We start from the raw sequence: 18,917 nt of genomic DNA on the forward strand, positions 1-18,917 counted from the left end.
GTACTTTGGTAGCATACAGTTGTTCATAGTATTCCCTTATAAGTCTTTTTTATCTTTCTGAGGCTGATAATAATCTCTCCTCTTTCATTTTTATTTAACTCTATATTTTAGTGTTATTTTCATAGCGGTTACTCTAGGCATGCTACATCTTAACTATCACAAGCTAGGCGAGGTTAATATTGACTTAATTCCAGCAAAATATAACAACTTCTCCTAATTTTGTGGTATTATTGTCATATATTTTATGCCTATATATGTAATGAACTAAATAATACAGTACTACCATTTTTTCCTCTGATGGTCTATGGCCTTCTCAGTTTTAGGGTTTCCCTACAGCTGGGATTACAAACTCAAGTTAGTAGAGCATAAGGTTTTCCCTGCTCATTACCTAATGAATTTACTGCTTTCATTGACAACACTGCTATCCCTGAGTTATTACCCTTTGCTCCAAATCACGTCTGCCTCAGCTGGCAGCAAAGACACGGGCTTTGCTGGGCAGCTCCACTCTTGTAAAATTACCATGTCAACTAATTGGATGTGTTGTGTGTGTGTGTGTGTGTGTGTGTGTGTGTGTGTGTGTGAGAGAGAGAGAGAGAGAGAGAGAGAGAGAGAGAGAAGGAAGCAGGTAAAAAAGGCTGCAGACAGACTCTCACTGTTACTACACAAAGCATTGTCATTTTTCATAAATAAATTTCTTAATTTTGTTGTTATGGTCCACTTTTTATAGCCCTAGAATGTTTGTTTTTCCCAATTTTGTCCAGTTTTGATACTTGTATTCTGGGGGGGCGGGGGGGGAGGATTCTCCACCAGCCTTATGCTGCCACATCCAGAAAGCCAAACTTTCTGTTTTACAAAGAGAATGCTTCTTGTAAAAAAGTTAAATAATACATAGAGGAATAAAGAGTAAAAATAAATTCTTCTGTACTTTCACAACTATTATTGACCCCAACTCCTATTAACCTCAATCCGAATATCCTTTCATACTCTTAATGTATTACCATACAATTTTATATTAAAAGGACCACACATTACAGAATGTTTTACAACCTGTTTTTTTTTCTTTCAACGGGGTAGTGCGTATTTCACTATCAGTGTGAATAGATTTATATCAGCCATTTTAATGGCTGCACAGGAGTCCCATTTTATGACATGTTGTTCTAAAATTTATTACCCTGTCCCTTATTAAGGAATTTTGAGATGGCCTCCTCTTTTTTTTTTTTTTTCATTCTATAAACAACAGTGTAATAAATGTACATCTTAGCACATTTGTTAGGAATCTTGGCAGGATGAATTTCTAAGGGAAATATTAAGGTTTTCAGGGTGTGGTCATTCTGATTTGGCGAATATTTTGTCATATAGTCCTCCAATTTACAACCCCTCCATCAACACGTATGGATAGCTATTTCTTCATATTTTCATAAGCTTCAAGCATTGTTCATTTCTTTCATGTTTCCCAGACTATTAACTGGCATTGATAATTTCTACTTTTGCTTGTATTTGCTTGATTACTAGTGCTTTCAAACATGTTTTCTTGTTTCTATTGAATATTTGTGTCTCTTTTTCTGTGTGAATTTCCCATTTCTATTCTTAGCCTATTTTTTTCTATTGTTTGTTTGTCAGGTTCTTTGTCATTTGCCATATTATCTTTTATGCTATCTCCATTATAGCTCTTTCTTATTTTTTCACGACTTCTACTTTATAACATATATTTCCTTTTAATGGTCTTTCACTTAAAAATATTTTATTTTGGGGGCACCTGGGTGGCTCAGTTGGTTAAGTGGCTGCCTTTGGCTCAGATCGTGATCTCGCAGTGTGTGAGTTCAAGCCCTGCGTTGGGCTCTGTGCTGACACCTCAGAGCCTGGAACCTGCTTCGGATTCTGTGTCTTCCTCTCTCTCTCTGCCCCTTTCCCACTCATGTTCTGTCTCTTTCACTCTCAAAAGTAAATAAACATAAAAAATATTTTATTTTTATGGAAGGGCACAGGGTGTGGAGTCAGAATACTGAAGTTCCAGCCTAGCTTGTCTAATTAGAAGCTATATAACTATAGATAATGAGCAACTCTTGCCTCAGTTTCCTCAGATATAAAGTGTGAGTAATGCTAGCAACTACCTCATAGAAACTGCATGAATGTTAAATGTTATAATAATTGTAAAACATTTAGAATATTGTTTATAAGTCCTTAAGAAGTGTTAGCGTATTGTTATGTAATAAAAATCTATCTATATTTTTTAATGTTTATTTATTTATTTTTGATAGAGAGAGAGAGAGAGAGAGAGAGAGAGAACACATATGAGCATGCACACAGGAAAGGGGCAAAGAGATGGAGAGAAGGGGAATCCCAAGCAGGCTCCATGCTGTCAGCACAGAGCCCTATGTGGGGTTTGAATTCACCAACCATTAGATCGCGACCTGAGCTGAAATCAAGAGTCAGACCCTTGAGCTAACAGATTGAGCCACTCAGGCGCCCCCCCTCCCCCTCCAAATCTATGTATTTTTTGAATTTCTGTTTTTCACATCCAGCCTTACCTAAGAGTTTGTGATCACTCTAAAAGTTTAAATATATCTACTCATACTTTATTTCAGTACTTCTATAGGATTAATAGTTATATAATTACACATCCAATCTATTCGCATTCATTTTGAATGAGATTGTATACCAAATGTTAATTTTTTTTCCAAATGGCTCTTTTGTTTGTAACTCATTTCATTAAAAAATTACCACAGAACTTAACAATTTGTCGCGCAGTACACTTTATCTTAGTAATTTGAAATGACTGCTTTATATTAGATTGAATGCCCCCATACAGCTGAGTCTCAGTCTGGACTCTGTTTTGTTCTAACTACGTCTATCTACTTCTGTATCCAGATCATATTACTAATATTTAATTATTGAAACAATTTTAATATATTTATGTTTATGTGATCTTGTTTTCTCATTTATAAAACTGTGAAAATAATTGAGCCTATCTCAGGGAGTCGTTTGAGAATTAATATATGTTATGTACAGCAGTTGTTTGACACTTGTAAATATTTTAGCACTTATTATCAGTTGTCATAATTATTATTCTGTAAGAATAGTCTTAGGTCTAGACTGTTGGGTTATTATACTAAGACCTTCCAGTGAATCATACCTGCCTGTGTTCACGCCTCTTTGCAATGTGAGTTTCTCAGTCCTCATCAAGAAGTGGAATCTATCTTCTACTTCTTGGATCTGGGTGGGCCTGTGCCTTGATTTGACCAGTAGAGGGTAGAAGTGACTTTGTGTGATTTGTATGCCTGGGCCCAAGATCCCTGCTTTCATCCTATAGGAAATATTGGATATTCTGCTGAATAGGAAAACTGAGGTGCCTTGGGCGGCTGTCCTGGAAAGCCACTAGACACATGAGTAAAGCCAATTTTGGACCGTCCATTCCCAGAAGAAATCTCAAAGTGAGTAGTTACATGAGTGACTTCAGGAGAGATTAGCAGAAAAACTATCCAATGGCATACACCCAAATTGCAGAATTAGGAACAAATAAATGTTGTCTTAAGCTTCAGTTTTATTTTTTATTTTTTTAATTATTTTTTAAATGTTCACTTATTTTTGAGAGAGAGAGCGAGCACAAGCTGTAGAGGGGCAGAGGGAGAGAGAGGGAGACGCAGAATCTGAAGCAGGCTTCAAGCTGCCAGCAGTCAGCACAGAGCCGGACGTGGGGCTTGAATTCATGAATTGTGAAATCGTAACCTGAGCTGAAGTCCGACGTTCAACTGACTGAGTCTCCCAGGTGCCTCAGCCTCAGTTTTAATTCCTTTGAAATACCACAGCAGATAACTGATATACAGACTTTAATTTCTTATTTTATTTTAAAGTTAAATTATTATTATTACTATTATTGTTTTACACAACTATTTTTAATTGGATTTGAAGATATTTATTGCATTTTGTGTTTGGTAAAAAAAATGAAACAAATATGTATTTAGTACAATTTTGTGAAATACACTCAGCATAACTGGGTAAGAAGCAGTTTCTGGCCCTCACCCTCCTCTGAGAACTGAGTTGTGAGCTGTCCCACTGTGATGAAGTATTTTCTGCAACAATTGGGCACCAACTGTAACATTCACTAATTCTCTCCTTTCAGTACTGACAGCAACTCCCCATTGTCTTTCAGTTCCTTAACGATATCCAGACCTCCAACAATCTTCCCTTTCACATACAGCTAAGGATATGTGGGCCAATTCAAGTAAGCTTTTAACTCCTGTTGAATTATTCATCCTCCAATCTATCAAATGTCTCATATTGAACACTAGTATTATTTTGTATTTCCAGAATTTGTTTGCTGAATCCACATCTTGCTTCCTGTTTGTTTCCTTCCATAAAGAGCATCACAGAAGCTTTATTTGTCAGTGCTTTGAGCTTTTCTTCTAATTTGGGAGCTTTGGGGCAAGTTGAATGTAGCTTGTCAGCTGCTTCCATTCCAGCTCCTTAATTATAGGAGGGGGAGGGGTCAGGAAATCAGAGGAAAGACTGTGTGCAAGGAGGCAGTGGGTGGGGGCTTTGTTTAAATGGGGAAGGTGAGGGGGCAACTGGGTGGCTCAGTCGGTTAAACCTCTAGGTCTTGATTTTGGCTCAGGTCATTATCCCAGGATTGAGGGATTGAGCCCTGCCTGGGGCTCTGCACTAAGTGTGGAGCCTGCTTGAGATTCTTTCTCTCTCTCCCTCTGCCTTTTCTGTTCTTGCTCTCTCTCTCAAATTAAAAAATAAAATAAAAAAATAAAATAAAATAAAATAATAAAATAAAACAAAACAAATAAAATAAAATATAATATAAAATAAGAGGGAAAGGTGAAGATTGGGGCACATAAGGAATTTTCCCTTTTTTGGTAACTGTGCCTGGTTGTAAGTAGCCCATTGGTTAACTAGGGCCTATGGATACTTTCAGATGGGTTGCCTGATGGGCCTGTCTATATTCAGTCAGGTGATCACTGGGGGCCCTTTCCACATTCCATTGCCCAAGACTGTTTGCCTAAAAGCAGCTTCTACATTAATGAGCAGCTTCAGCCTCCAACTTCACGAACGAAACTTGAGGGTTTCTTTAGCTAACTCTGCTATCTCGTTCATCCCATGGTGCCCGGAAATGAACCGAGGAGGGACTTGGCTCTGAAGTGAGGCAGCTCCTCCAATTGCCTAGCCGAGCTGACCTCCATCATGGCTGCCGCCACCTCAGTCACACCCGTGGCCATGCTGCCACCAGACAGAAACACTGGAGCCTAAAGTTAAATTATTACTTCAATATCTCAATAACTAACATTTTGCATTCTCTAAGAATATTTTACTCTCTGTTCTGTAATTTGGGTTTGAATTTCTACTTAAACCATCATTCTGGCAATGCAACTATCTATGAAGATACAGAAAAAGATGAAAACCCACAATAAAACCTAAAATGAAAATCGCAAAAGGATTAGATTACCTGTGAGCATTTTTTATCATACTAATTAAATAGGGGACAGCACTGTATTTAGAACAAATAATGGCTCACCTGTGCTTCATCCCAGACATTCTGGTCATCCCACTCCAAGCCCTACTGCCAACCTTTGTCCACATTCGTCTGTACCATCTAGAAATCTAGTATCAGTACCAAGTAAATCATGTTATTCTGCACAGAAGTTTGTCATTTTTTATTCGTAATATAAATTTCGGTTGATTACAAAAGACAAATGCAAACCACTGCCGCTTTAGGACATAAACCAGAACAAAATATGATAATGAACTCTTCCAAATCAGTAGCTATTATTTTCATGTAGTCAAATCTATTTAACTCTGCTTCTTTATTATGCATGAGAGATATTCTGAAGTCCAAGATTTTAAGTCTATTCACATACAGTTGTTTTCTGATACTATGCCCCTTACTTAGTGTGTGACATATTTTATTTCAAAATTTAGGAAAAAGAATAACTAACACTGTTTAGGAAATCAAGAAGAAAATGAAGACCAGCATAAAAATGAGCAGATTGGCATAAAAAACTACTTTTCCTTGAAGTAGTTCCTAAAATAAAGACAGTCAGAAAGACTGATCTCTGGCATGTCTAAAGAGACAACTAGAAAACAAGCAATATTCTCCGAAGAAGACATGTGGATGGCCAACAGACACACATAAAGATGCTCAACATCACTAATCATCAGGGAAATGCAAATCAAAACCACAATGAGATATCACTTCAAACTTGTCAGAATGGCTAAAATCAAATACACTGGAAATAACAAACGTTGGTGAGGATGTGGAGAAAAATAAACCCTTGTGCACTGTTGGTGGGAATGCAAACTAGTGCAGTCAGTATTCAAGACAGTATGCACGTTCCTCAAAAAGTTAAAAATAGAATTGCCATGGGATCCAGTAATTCCACTGGGTATTAACGCAAAGAATACGAAGCATTAATTTAAAAAGGTGTATGCAGGGTGCCTGGGTGGCTCAGTTGGTTAAGCGTCTGACTCTTGATTTTGGCTCAGGTCATGACCTCATGGTTTCTGAGTTCGAGCCCCGCTTTGGGCTCTGTGCTGACACTGTGGAGCCTGCGTGGAATTCTCTCTCTCTCTCTGCCCCTCTCTTGCTCATGCACTGTCTCTCTCTTTCAAAATAAACTTAAAAAAAAAAGATATATGCAGCCCTATGTTTATTGTAGCATTATTTATAATAGCCAAATTGTGCTAGAAACCCATGTCCATTCAGTAGATAAGTGGGTAAAGAAGAGGTGGTGTGTATATGTACAATGGAATATTAATCCTAAAAGAATGAAATCCTGCTATTTACAACGACATGGATGGAGCTAGAGAGTATTATGCCAAGTGAAATAAGTCAGAGAAAGAGAAATACCATATGATTTCAATCATATGTGGAATTTAAGAAACAAAACAAATGAACAAAGAAAAAGGGAGAAAAAACAAACTCTTACCTATAGAGATCCAACTGATGGTTATCAGAGGGGAGCTGGGTTAGGGACTTGGTGGAAAGGTGATGGGGATGAAGAGTACATTTATCATGATGAGCACTGAGTAATGTATAGAATTGTCGAATCACGATATTGTACCCCTGAAACGAATAGAACACTGTGTGTTAATTATACTGGAATTAAAGTTTAAGAATAAGTTTAATTGCCATGAAAAAACAAGCAAAGTTAGTAATGATAAAGCTGTCAATAACTACAAGAAAGATGATCCAATGATTCAACCACAGGGTATGGCATTTTAAGCTTTTGTTGTTGGATAAAAAGGAAAGTAAATTAGCCAGAATTAAATCCTCCAAGTCATAAAATTCCTATTTCTCTAATTTTCAGTAGTAAAATTATATCTATTTTTAATATTTATTCATATATTTTTGAGACAGAGAGAGAACCTGAGTGGAGGAAGGGCAGAGATAGAGAGGGAAACAAAGAATCCCAAGCAGGCTCTGCTCTGTGAGTACAGAGCCCGACTCAGGGCTCAAACCCACAAACGGAGAGATCATGTCCTGAGCTGAAATAGAGTCAGATACTTAACCGACTGAGCCACCCAGATGCCCCCGGTAGTAAAATTATCGTGTATTATTATATTATTATAAAATAATAGTGAATTCAATTCTGTTCTTTGTGATAATTTTCACATTTCTTGTTATTTTTCTAGAAGTCAATCATGATAAAGTTCATTTTGTGATTTCTACGAGATGGTACCATCCCATATTCTTCTAAATCGAGAATCGAGATGAAATGATGATTTTTTTCCCCCTCTATCTCACTAAGGAAAATCTTTTGGGGACTACAATATAATTTGATAATTTAGCTTGATTTTCTGCCATATGTGCCTTTTGTAGCATTGAATGAAAGGCACACCATTCTCCTCCCTCTGCTATTTGTTTGACATGCTAAGAGAGATTACCAGTAAGATAGAGGTCAAGGCAATTGCTACAGTCCATCAAACTTATGGGTCTTTTTTCCACACCCCACCAATACCCCTCATGATTCATGCATTTTAACATGGACATGTGCATCATATACATGGCATGGCACTTGGTTCTCAGGCCTGTGTGTGTGTGTGTGTGTGTGTGTGTGTGTGTGTGTCTGTATATAAAAACATTTATAGTATGTGTATATATATCTAGACAAATATAGAAAAACTCAGGAGAATTTTTAATATAACTTAAACTTCTATATCATTTTAGTTTGCAAAGTATATTAACATCAATCATCTCATTTTACATTTCCCTACCTCACCTGTGTTTGAGGTAGAAAAGCAGGAAGTAGTCGCTTCCCCCTGTGGAGAAATGACTGTGATCAGAGGAAGCCAAGTAACATGTCCAAGGTCATAGAGTTAAGGAGGAGCACAGGTGGGACCCCTGAGTCCTTGATAAGTGCCCTTTACCCAATGCCATGCTGGCCCCACAGATTTTCATGATGCCGAATGGGTGCAACTGAAGAGTGAGGTTCTTCTCTTTACTTCCTTTTTTTTCCCCCAGGGACATTTTTTCAAGAAACATGTTCAGTTTGTCATCTGGGTAGCATTGTAAAGGAATATATAAGGATGAAATTTGGTTAGTAAATAGCGTATCTTTTATTTTTCTGAGTACTGATACCCATTAAAAATCAGGTTCTAGAATGCCATTGTCTTATTCACTTTTGAGAAAGAGTTCTGGAATAGCATGCTACACCCTTCCCTACAGCAAACACACACACACACACACACACACACACACACACCCCACACACACCCTGTCAGTATCACTGTATCAGCAATTAATAATAAATAAATAGTCAACCAGATACCTGCTAATTTAGTATAAAGCAAAAATATCAGATTTTGTGTTAACCCTACTCCAGATGCATTTTTTTTCATGGTAAAGCATTTGGATTTTATTCTATAATTTAAATGGTTTTTTTTCTTGATTTTATTTTTAATGTTGATAAACACAATCTGTACTTGGAGCTGGATAAGAGACAGGCTTTTAACATAAAGTTTTCAACCTAGAATGTGACTTTTTCAAAAAAAAAATTTCAATATTAGGCCTTTTTGGTGCAGACAGTTTCCATGAGAGTCTCCTGAGAAACTAGTTTCTTTAAAAACAGGTTGCTACTACTTCCTGTGAAATTCATAAAGTGGCTTTCCTTTTGCTTAGTCATCCAGAATGAAGTCAAAAGGCTCAAAGTCTCTCCAGAAGCTATAAGCCAGGGTCACCTCTTACCTTGCTTGTCTGACACTGCCTCCAGTCAGACCAGTCAGGGATATTAAGAATGGCTTCACTGGCCAGCACCTTCCTTCTCAACTGCAAGGGAAATTTTTTTTTTTTAATTCTGTGGAGAAGTTTCTCTCCTCTGTCAAGTTCAACATAAATATATGTTGCTCTCGGTTGTGCAATGGGCTTGATGTCAGAGTGCTCTGGATTTCCAACAGCTGGTTCTATTTGTTGTTCCTTTGCCTGGGTAACGAAGGTATCTTTAATGCCATTCACAGAGCAGTGGCTGAGTGGCACAAAAATGACCTGTAGCTGGAGGTGATAGCTCTTATAATTTCTCTAAAATAAAACACACCGTTTCATTCAACTCTTAGAGAAAAGCCTCAGTGTAGTCTTATACTCCTCCACCTCTTCCACCACCTTGCTGAATGAAAGGTCCGTCACTGACTGATAGAGTCCGATGGGCAGGATGAGGACATGGTCATCAGCTAAGCCTCCTTTGACCAGGGAAAGGTAGCAATGTGGGTCAGTGTTGACCACCAAATGCTTTTCCACTTTAGGACTGGCAAGGCAAAACCAGCAAGGTCCTGGAAGCTAAGCAACTTTGGAGGCTGTTTTGGGTGAAGGTTAGTCCCTGCCTGTAGATGAATGCTTTCTTTCTCTGCTTCAGTCTATCTATCCCCTTAGCCATCTTAGAGAATAACAGAGTAGTTACAGATGATTAAAGAGATCAAACTGTACATAGATAGTCTTTAAAATCTCATGTAAGCAGGAATGGTTTCATCTTCTGTGTGTGGGTTGAATATAAAACACCTATTTAATTTTAACCATCATTATTGTGATCCAGCTTTGTGGAAGTGGGAGAGAGCCATCTGCTCAGAAAGGTGATTATGAATAACACATAATGAAACTTCATTCAAGCAGCACTGACTGAGGCAGAATTACATGGTGACCAAGACAGAGCTTGGAGATCAGGAAACAGGGCTTTGAATAGGAATTCTCCCACGTACCACCACTGTGACCTCAGACAATTAGTCTTTCTCCCTTCATCTGCAAAATGACAACAATAGTGTCTACTTCATACAGTTCTTGTGAAGATGAAATAAGAAAGTGCATGTATAGCCCTGTGCATGATGGCACATCATATGCAGTCAATAAGAGGTTGCCCTTGTAAGAAATTTGCCAAGAACTTCATAAAACAAGATTTCCTACTGATGCAAGAACTTGTATATGTTTTAAAAACATCCCTGAGAATTTTTCTTTGACATAAAACTTAATATAAGTGCTAATACTGTAAATATTTGTCTCTTACATTACTGATAGTCATTATACATATGCATACATATACATGTACATATACATATACATATATATATCCTAACCCTGCATTTCTTAATCTTTTCCTAGTCCTTACTTCTAGATATTCTGTCAAATTCCCCCAGATCATGACTATTTCACTCTGAGAAAAGATTAATTTGTTACTCTTCTGTTCAGTGTCTCAGGGTCCTGATTTCCATAAACTTGATTTTCCATACCCCCTTTGCCATTTGTTTTCTGGATAGATATGGCTAATGGGAGACCAAATAGAAAAAGAGGAGGACTAAGGGAGAAGCCAGGTTACTTCACTGCCTTTTTTCTTGGCTTTTGGCTATATATCTACCATAGACTGAGTCTCCATAATCCCATCCCTTTCTAGCAGACCTTCTCTCTGTGGCCACAATTTCTGTTGAGCCAATCCTTGCCATGATCCCAGTCCCCACCTGGGCCTTACTTTCATGAGTGGCTGTTTCTCTGTGGTTCCAGCTTCTGTCTAGATGCTCTGTATTCTTGGGCCTTAGAAGCATCAACTCTAGATGTCTCCAACTCTATAATAACTTTTGGGGCACCTGGGTGGCTCAGTCTGTTAAGTGTCGGGCTCTTGATTTCAGCTCAGGTCATGATCTCACAGTTAGTGAGTTCGAGCCCTGTGTCTGGCTCTGTGCTGACAGTGCAGAGCCTGCTTGGGCTTCTCCTCTCTTTCCCTCTCTCTCTTCTCCTCCCTATCTCTCTCTCTCTCTCTATATATATATATACACACATATATATATGTAAATATATATATTTATATATGTGTATGTATATATATGTATATATATTAGATATAGATATAGATATATAGAGATAGATAGATAGAATGACTTTTGTCTGACACTAATCTTTGGGTGCTGATGTGAAATTCTGGGTGTCTTCACCATTCCCTGATTGTCTTGTAGACCTTCCTCCTCCTCTGTAGCTAGTAGTCTGTATTAATGTCCTCAATTAAACTACTTGGTTTGGATTCTCCCCTTGATTAACCCTGACAGATTCAATGATGGTAATTCCACAATTGTTTTCTCATCAACTGACCTAGTGTAGACATTTGATTTTTAGAATTTTTTATAGAATTTGAATTTCAGAGGTCATTTTTATTTATTTTATTTATTAATTTTTTTGAAAGAGAGAGAGAGAGAGAGGGAGAGAGCATGTGCCTGTGTACTCATGCATGTGTGCAAGTGCCCTCACAAAGCGGGGGAGGGGCAGAGTGGACGGAGGGAGAGAATCTGAAGCAGGCTACACTCTCAGCTAAGCCCCACCAGGGGGCTCAATCTCAGGACTGTGAGATCATGACCTGAGCTGAAATCAAGAGTCTGACACTTAGCTGACTGAGCCACCCAGGCACCTCAGAGGTCATTTTTAAAAGGTAAGTATCGAACTATGAGTCGTTTATTTTTTTATTCAAGAAAGTTAAAAAAATGCCTGCTCCAGACTAGCTAAATAGAAATTCTGTGCCCAAGATCTATCGGTGAAAATGTACAATGAAGTCCAAGGCATGAGTACATTATCAAAGAAGAAAAGATTATTTTCATAATTTCTTCCTGTTAGTATTATAGTTCATAATATTTTGGAATTTTAAGCAGGAATAATTTAATTCGTTTTGAGTTTATCCTAAATAAAAGAACTTGAATTCTAAACTAAACCTCAAAATGTGTGTATTACGATAGATTTTTTTTCCTGTGACTTTCATGCATGTAGTTCCCACAAATTTAATAAACAAAAGAAAAAATACGAATCAAATACTAGAAAAAATTATAACTAATCTCAGAATATAAATTTTCTGCTAAATTACAGAGAATATTATAAAATAAGCCTGATATTTTCAACTTGCTGTTTAACTCAATGCAAAAGAATCAAACTTATGACTTCCTTTAACTTTGTAGATCATTTGTAATTTAAGGGGAAAATTTCTGTCCAAAATGAAAAGGGTGGATTGAATTCTGAAGTTCAAGAAAATCATATTAACCTAACATCTCAAGTAAAACAAAACCAGATTCTCTTAGGCAACCAGAGGGCTATATACATAAGTTTTCATTTTTGGGCAGATGGGTTACATTCAAAAGGAAAGAGAACATGAAATAGGGTGTCCTGAGACATATACTTTTGTTTAATTGCCTAAATTGGTTCTTTTCTGTTGCCCATGGTCATTGGGAAAATATTAATATATCAGGGTTATGGAACTTGTCTAAAGTTGCAGAATATCTGCTCTGATGGATTTATGTGACCAGCGGTGTTACTGTAAATAAATAAATTTATTAAATTGACCATTTTAAGCAAAAATACACTGAGGTAAGCTAAGAATTATCTGAGTTGGTGCAGCTGGTGCTTAGCAAATGTTATTGACCTTGAAAAATATTGCAATTTGCCAACAATAATAAAGCTCTAATTAAAAAATGGTTATTCAGGAAGGAAATCAACATTAATGAGAACATTTCTTAAAACTGTCTCTCAAAGTAATATACCCATAAAAATAAGTCAATTAGGAAAAAATGTAGTGTTTCAATGGTACATAAAGAGTTTGTAAAAGAAGAAACTAGGTCCAAGACTTAGACAGCTGTGGATTCCATCATTATAAAAATGTAATATACTAATGGAAAAATATGTTTAAAGGTTGATGCAATTGTAAAAGGAACGAGGAAACATCTTACGAGAAGAGGAAAATTAATACAATACTTATTTATTTATTTTTTAAGTTGATAGACTATTTTCTATTAGTTTTAGTTTACAGAAAACTGGAGCAGAAAATGTGGAGAATTCCCATACGCCCATTCTCTCCCCTGAGCATAGTTTTCCTTATTATTAAACCTTGCATTAATGTGGATATTTGTTACAATTGATGAGCCCATGTTGATACATCATTATCTGAAGTTAACAGTTTAGAGTTCACTCTTTGTTCTGTGTATTCTATGAGTTTTGACAAATGTGTAATATATATCTCTACATTACAGTACTATGAAGGATAGTTTCACTGCTCTAAAAATCCCCTGTGCTCTCTATACACCCTTACCTCTGCCTCTCCCAACCTCTGGCAACCACTGATATTTTACTGTCTTCATAGTTTCACCTTTTCCAGAATGTTCTATAATAGAAATTATACAGTATGCAGCCTTTTCAGATTGAATTCTTTCACTTGCCAACATGCATGTAAGCTTTCTCCATGTCTTCTCATGGCTTGATAGCTCATTTATTTTTATTGCTGAAAAATATCTCATTGCATGGATACACCACAGTTTGTTATCCATTCACCTAATGAAGGACATGTTATGCTTCCAAGTTTTAGCAATCATAAGTAAAGCTGTTATAAATATCCATGTGCAGTTTTTGTGTGGACCTAAGTTATAACTCATTTGGGTATTTCTGGGATTTTTAATATTTGTAACAGTTTTATAAAAATTTTATGCTATAAATTAAAAAATTCAACTAGGTTGACCAATTTTCAGAAAAATATATATATAAGCAAATGTCCCTAAAGAAGAATTAGAAGGGCTGAATTGTCCTGTAATTACTAGAAAATTGAATCAGTAGTCAAAAATATTTCCACTAAGAAAATCCCAAGCACAGAGTCTCTATCAAGTCAAACCAGTGTTCAAGTAACAAATTATTTCGATCTTAATCAAACTTTTTCAGGGCACTGAAAACTTACTTATGAGGCTAGTGTGATTTTAATACCATAATGCAACAAAGATAGTAAAGAAAGAAACTCATGAGCAAAATTTATTTATGAAACATAGATGCAAAAATCATAAGTAATATGATTAGCAAAAAGCATTTAGAACATATATATAAAATGTAAGTGGCATAATCCATGATGACAAAGTTGATTTTACTTCAGGAAGATAAAGTTGTATCAATATGAAAAAATAAATTAATATAAATTGCCCTATTATGAAATTAAAGATCATAAGATACCTCAACAATTACAAAAAGAGCACTTAATTCATTGATGTTGATGTTATTGAAAAATTAGACACAGAGGGGAACTTCCTTAATATGACTCTAAATCAATGGTAAACTTTATACACAGTGAGAACCCACTGAAGCCTCTACCTCTGAGTTCAGAAAGAAGACCAAGATTCCAAGCAATACCTCTTTTATTTGATATTTTACCAGTGTTTCTAACTACTGCAGAATGACAAGAAAAAGAAATAATTGTGTAAGGATTGGAAAGAATAAGGAAATAAAAACTCATTTGCAAATCATTTGCAAAGGAATAACCAAAAATACTTACAAATAAATTATTGCAATCAATACAAGAGTAAGGAGAAGTTGCTAAATAAAAATCTGCATAGTCAAATAAATTATGTTCCTAAGTTACAGTAATAAATGTAAGAATACAAACAGAAAGTTTAAAGGTAACATTTATAATAACACCACGCATACAAACTACGTAAAAACATACCTGGCGGAATGTGTTCAAGAATTCTGTGAGAAAAATTTTAAGATTTATTAAAAGACTTTAACCAACATGTAAGTGAAAAGATAAATTATATTAATTTATTCCCCCCAAATGATTCCAGTCAGAATCATAGCATGTTCTTGCCATGGAAATTGACAAGCTGATTCTAAAATTTATATGTAAAGTCAGAGGGTGTGTATAACTAGACAGTGTTGAAATAGAGAAATTAGTGCAAAGACTTGCAATATTGGATATTAAAACTCATTACACAGCTATGATAATTAAGGTGATGTTGTGTGGGTACAGAGAGAGACTAATGAAATAAAATGGAGGGCCCAGAAGAAGACGCATAGTTATACAGACATACACGTGACAGAGATGGCCTGAAAGATTGGTGGACGATGAACAATCTCTCCATCTGAACAGCAAATCAAAATACTATTTTACAACACACATAAAATCAAGTCTGGGCTGATTAAAGATCTGAGTGGAAAAGACAAAATTATCAACACAGGAAAATATCTTCATGATGTCAGGGGAGCAAATGATCTATATCTATCTGTTGGCTTCGGCTGGAGTATAAATTATGAAAAAATATACTAGTAGTCCACCAGTAATATTCTTAGAATTGAGTTTTTCATTCTTTTGTGTTTTAACATGTAACTTTTATGTTTTAATATGTATACTTTAAAGCATTGTTTCATGAAGAAAATATAAAGCACTTCAAATGTAAAACAGTATAACAGCAATACTTCCTCAGCATTGCGCAGTGAAAAATACAAAATTTGTATAAAGGCCTTTGTATATGCATTGTACTAAAACTTTAGTGTAGGACTATCTAATAGACTCGAAACATTCTTTGCCATTTACTTTATCCCCTTCCCCTTCCCCTTCCCCTTCCCATCCTTCTCAGATAATCCTTGCCATCTTCCTTTTATGTTTAGTCACATTTCTTCTTTTTTATACCATTACTGAAATGTTATAGACTAGTACATGAAGTATGGTCCACTGACATGATGCAGTCACACAATGCCTGTTTTGAGGACTTGTATAGAAAGTTTGGTCAATGCCATAATGCTCAGAATGTTCCTATTCTTGGACAATACATGTTATCTCTGAAGGTGTGAGTCAGATATTTAAAATGTGAGAACAGGTTTTTCATTATCTCTTGATCACTGTCATTATGGTGCTGTGCCTTATTTCCAGATCTGGATATCTTTTCTTTCTTTTTTTTTTTTTAATTTAATTTTTTAAATTTACATCCAAATTAGTTAGTATATAGTGCAACAATGATTTCATTAAGGAGTAGATTCCTTAATACCCCTTATCCATTTAGCCCATCACCCCTCCCACAACCCTTCCAATAACCCTATGTTTGTTCCCCATATTTATGAGTCTCTTATGCTTTGTCCCCCTCCCTGTTTTTATATTATTTTTGTTTCCTTTCCCTTATGTTCATCTGTTTTGTCTCTTAAAGTCCTCATATGAGTGAAGTCATATGATTTTTATCTTTCTCTGACTAATTTCACTTAGCATAATACCCTCCAGTTCCATCCATGTAGTTGCAAATGGCAAGATTTCATTCTTTTTGATTGCCAAGTAATACTCCATTATATATATACCACATCTTCTTTATCTATTCATCCATTGATGGACATTTGGGCTCTTTCCATACTTTGGCTATTGTTGATAGTGCTGCTGTAAACATGGGGGTGCATGTGTCCCTTTGAAACAGACCACCTGTATCCCTTGGATAAATGCCTAGTAGTGCAATTGCTGGGTTGTAGGGTAGTTCTATTTTTAGTTTTTTGAGGAACCTCCATACTGTTTTCCAGAATGGCTGCACCAGCTTGCATTCCCACCAACAATGCGAAAGAGATCCTCTTTCTCCACATCCTTGCCAACATCTATTGTTGCCTGGTTGTTAATGTTAGCCATTCTGACAGGTGTAAAGTTGGTATCTCATTGTGGTTTTGATTTATATTTCCCTGATGATGAGTATGTTGAGCATTTTTTCATGTGTCGGTTGGCCATCTGGATGTCTTCCTTGGAGAAGTGTCTGTTCATGTCTTTTGCCCATTTCTTCACTGGATTATTTGTTTTTTGGGTGTGGAGTTTGATAAGTTCTTTATAGATTTTGGATACTAACCCTTTATCTGATATGTCGTTTGAAAATATCTTCTCCCTTTATGTCGGTTGCCTTTTAGTTTTGCTGATTATTTCCTTCGCTGTGCAGAAGCTTTTTATTTTGATGAGGTCCCAGTAGTTCATTTTTGCTTTTGTTTCCCTTGCCTCCAGAGACGTGTTGAGTAAGAAGTTGCTGCAGGCAAGATCAAAGAGGTTTTTGCCTGCTTTCTCCTTGAGGATTTTGATGGCTTCCTGTCTTACATTGAGGTCTTTCATCCATTTTGAGTTTATTTTTGTGTATGGTGTAAGAAGGTGGTCCAGGTTCATTCTTCTGCATGTCGCTGTCCGGTTTTCCCAGCACCACTTGCTGAAGAGACTGTCTTTATTCCATTGGATATTCTTTCCTGCTTTGTCAAAGATTAGTTGGCCATACGTTTGTGGGTCCATCTCTGGGTTCTCTATTCTGTTCCATTGATCTGAGTGTCTGTTCTTGTGCCAGTACCATACTGTCTTGATGATTACAGCTTTGTAGTATAGCTTGAAGTCCGGGATTGTGATGCCTCCTACTTTGGTTTTCGTTTTCAAGAATGCTTTGGCTATTCAGGGTCTTTTCTGATTCCATACAAGTTTAGGATTATTTGTTCTAGCTCTGTGAAGAAAGCTGGTGTTATTTTGATAGGAATTGCACTGAATATGTAGATTGCTTTGGGTAGTATCAACATTTTAACAATATTTGTTCTTTCTATCCAGGAGCATGGAATCTTTTTCCATTTTTTTGTGTCTTCTTCAATTTCTTTCATGAGCTTTCTATAGTTTTCAGTGTATAGATTTTTCACCTTTTTGGTTAGATTTATTCCTAGGTATTTTATGGTTTTTGTGCAATTGTAAGTGGGATTGATTTCTTGATTTCTCTTTCTGTCACTTCATTGTTGGTGTATAGGAATGCAACCGATTTCTGTGCATTGATTTTATATCCTGCAACTTGGCTGACTTCGTGAATCAGTTCTAGCAGTTTTTTGGTGGAATATTTTGGGTTTTCCATATAGAGTACCATGTCATCAGCGAAGAGTGAAAGTTTGACCTCCTCCTGGCCGATTTGGATGCCTTTTATTTCTTTGTGTTGTCTGATTGCAGAAGCTAAGACTTCCAATAGTGTGTTGAATAACAGTGGCGAGAGTGGACATCCCTGTCTTATTCCTGACCTTAGGGGGAAAGCTCTCAGTTTTTCCCCATTAAGGATGATATTAGTGTTGGGTCGTTCATATATGGCTTTTATGATCTTGAGGTATGATCCTTCTATCCCTACTTTCTTGAGGGATTTTATCAAGAAAGGATGCTGTATTTTTCAAATGCTTTCTCTGCATCTATTAGGCTACCACACAACATGGAAATTGTAGGTAGTATACACCATTGTTTCTAGTAAGAACTTTGGTCTAGAATGAATATTTAAAATCACAGATGACACCACAGCTTTACAAAATCCAGTTGTTAAATCTTCCTTTCTAAGGCCATGGTACTGGGGCTGACAGAGGAGACACTGATTGGTTTGAATTTAGGGTCAGATTATAAACATAGAAGTAATCTGTGCTTTATGTTCTCCTGGAAAAGTCCTACTCACCCAGGAAAGGGAAGCTGCAAGATTGGAAGGTCAGCTACCTCTTAACCCCTAGGGGAGTGTGGGGAGGTGGGCTGGGGAATGGTTGCAGCCACAGAAATAGGATAACAATGAGCTGTGTCTTTTCTTTTTTTAAATTCTCGACCATAGGGGCATCTGGGTGGCTCAGTTGGTTAAGCGTCTGACTTCAGCTCAGGTCATGATCTCACGGTTTGTGGGTTCGAGGCCTGCGTCAGGCTCTGTCCTGA

At 36.6% G+C, this 18,917-nt stretch overlaps 1 pseudogene; it reads right to left on the reverse strand.

Moving 5' to 3' along the window:
- Positions 1–8,715: 8,715 nt before the first annotated feature.
- LOC125939128 (CWF19-like protein 1) overlaps positions 8,716–18,917 on the reverse strand; it is a 74,902-nt pseudogene continuing 64,700 nt past the window's right edge.

This window comes from Panthera uncia (assembly GCF_023721935.1).
Source record: "Panthera uncia isolate 11264 chromosome B2 unlocalized genomic scaffold, Puncia_PCG_1.0 HiC_scaffold_24, whole genome shotgun sequence".
Classification (NCBI taxonomy): Eukaryota; Metazoa; Chordata; class Mammalia; order Carnivora; family Felidae; genus Panthera; species Panthera uncia.